General features: G+C 44.7%; 1 pseudogene; it reads right to left on the bottom strand.

Annotated features, from left to right (window-relative positions):
- LOC124010720 overlaps window positions 1-2,500 on the bottom strand; it is a 23,883-nt pseudogene that overhangs the window by 7,302 nt on the left and 14,081 nt on the right.

Genomic DNA, 2,500 nt, shown 5'->3' with positions numbered 1-2,500 from the left:
TCTCTCTCTCTTCAGTTGATTTGGCAGCTGTGTCTATTGAAGAGCTGTATGGTCGATCTCACTTAGATAACAACACCCTGTTTTATCTCCTCTCCTCCTTTCCCCTTTCCCCTCCTTATCTTCTCCTCTCTCCCTTTCCTCTCCCCTCTCTCCTTTATTCACTCTGTTCCTTGTCTCCTCACTCCGTTCCTCTCCTCTTCTCTCCTTCCCTCTCCTCCTCTCTCCTTTACTCACTCCATTCCTCTGCTCCTCTCTCCTTTCCTCTCCTCCTCTCTCCTTTACTCACTCCATTCCTCTGCTCCTCTCTCCTTTCCCTCCTCCTCTCTCCTTTCCTGTCCTCCTCTCTACTTTACTCACTCCGTTCCTCGTCTCCTCCTCCGTTCCTCGTCTCCTCACTCCGTTCCTCTCCTCCTCTCTCCTTTCCTCTCCTTCTCTCTCCTTTCCTCTCCTCCTCTCTCCTTTCCTCTCCTCGTCTTCTCCTCACTCCGTTCCTCTCCTCCTCTCTCCTTTCCTCTCCTCCCTCTCTCCATTCCCTCCTCCTCTCTCCTTTCCTCTCCTCCTCTCTCCTTTCCTCTCCTCCTCTCTCCGTTCCTCTCCTGCTCTCTCCTTTCCTCTCCTCATCTTCTCCTCTCTCCTTTCCTCTTCCCCTCTCTCCACGTTACTCACTCCGTTCTCGTCTCCTCGCTCCTTTCCTCTCCTCCTCTCTCCTTTCCTCTCCTCCTCTCTCCTTTCCTCTCCTCCTCTCTCCTTCTCTCTCCTCCTCACTACTTTACTCACTCGTTCTCGTCTCTCCTCCGTTCCTCTCCTCCTCTCTCCTTTCGTCTCCTCCTCTCTCCTTTCCTCTCCTTCCTCTCTGTCTCCTCTCTCCTTTCCTCTCCTCCTCTCTCCTTCCTCTCCTTCTCCTCTTTCACCCCACTCCATAATGTGGGTAGAAGTGTTGTGAGGGGAATAGGCTCTGTCTAGGTAAAGCTGTCAGACAGAACACTGGCTCTATCTATGTAAAGCTGTCAGACAGAACACTGGCTCTATCTATGTAAAGCTGTCAGACAGAACACTGGCTCTATCTATGTAAAGCTGTCAGACAGAACACTGGTTCTATCTATGTAAAGATGTCAGACAGAACACAGGTTCTATCTATGTAAAGCTGTCAGACAGAACATTGGTTCTATCTATGTAAAGCTGTCAGACAGAACACTGGCTCTATCTATGTAAAGCTGTCAGACATAACACTGGTTCTATCTATGTAAAGATGTCAGACAGAACACAGGTTCTATCTATGTAAAGCTGTCAGACAGAACACTGGCTCTATCTATGTAAAGATGTCAGACAGAACACTGGCTCTATCTAGGTAAAGATGTCAGACAGAACACTGGCTCTATCTAGGTAAAGATGTCAGACAGAACACTGGCTCTATCTAGGTAAAGATGTCACAAACAACACTGGCTCTATCTAGGTAAAGATGTCACAAACAACACTGGCTCTATCTAGGTAAAGATGTCAGACAGAACACTGGTTCTATCTATGTAAAGATGTCACAAACAACACTGGCTCTATCTAGGTAAAGATGTCACAAACAACACTGGCTCTATCTAGGTAAAGATGTCACAAACAACACTGGCTCTATCTAGGTAAAGATGTCACAAACAACACTGGCTCTATCTAGGTAAAGATGTCACGAACAACACTGGCTCTATCTAGGTAAAGATGTCACAAACAACACTGGCTCTATCTATGTAAAGATGTCACAAACAACACTGGCTCTATCTAGGTAAAGATGTCACGAACAACACTGGCTCTATCTAGGTAAAGATGTCACAAACAACACTGGCTCTATCTAGGTAAAGATGTCACGAACAACACTGGCTCTATCTAGGTAAAGATGTCACAAACAACACTGGCTCTATCTAGTAAAGATGTCACGAACAACACTGGCTCTATCTAGGTAAAGGTAAAAGATGTCACGAACAACACTGGCTCTATCTAGGTAAAGATGTCACAAACAACACTGGCTCTATCTAGGTAAAGATGTCACGAACAACACTGGCTCTATCTAGGTAAAGATGTCACAAACAACACTGGCTCTATCTAGGTAAAGATGTCACAAACAACACTGGCTCTATCTAGGTATATGTATAATGTAAAGATGTCACGAACAACACTGGCTCTATCTATGTAAAGATGTCACAAACAACACTGGCTCTATATATGTAAGATGTCACTAGACAACACTGGCTCTATATATGTAAAGATGTCACAAACAACACTGGCTCTATCTATGTAAAGATGTCACAAACAACACTGGCTCTATATGTAAAGATGTCACGAACAACACTGGCTCTATCTAGGTAAAGATGTCACAAACAACACTGGCTCTATATATGTAAAGATGTCACGAACAACACTGGCTCTATCTATGTAAGATGTCACAAACAACACTGGCTCTATATATGTAAAGATGTCACGAACAACACTGGCTCTATATATGTAAAGATGTCACAAA

The sequence above is a fragment of the Oncorhynchus gorbuscha genome, linkage group LG23 (genome assembly GCF_021184085.1).
Source record: "Oncorhynchus gorbuscha isolate QuinsamMale2020 ecotype Even-year linkage group LG23, OgorEven_v1.0, whole genome shotgun sequence".
NCBI lineage: Eukaryota > Metazoa > Chordata > Actinopteri > Salmoniformes > Salmonidae > Oncorhynchus > Oncorhynchus gorbuscha.
The sequence above is the reverse complement of the archived record's forward strand: the minus strand, read 5'-3'. Positions and strand labels throughout refer to the sequence as shown.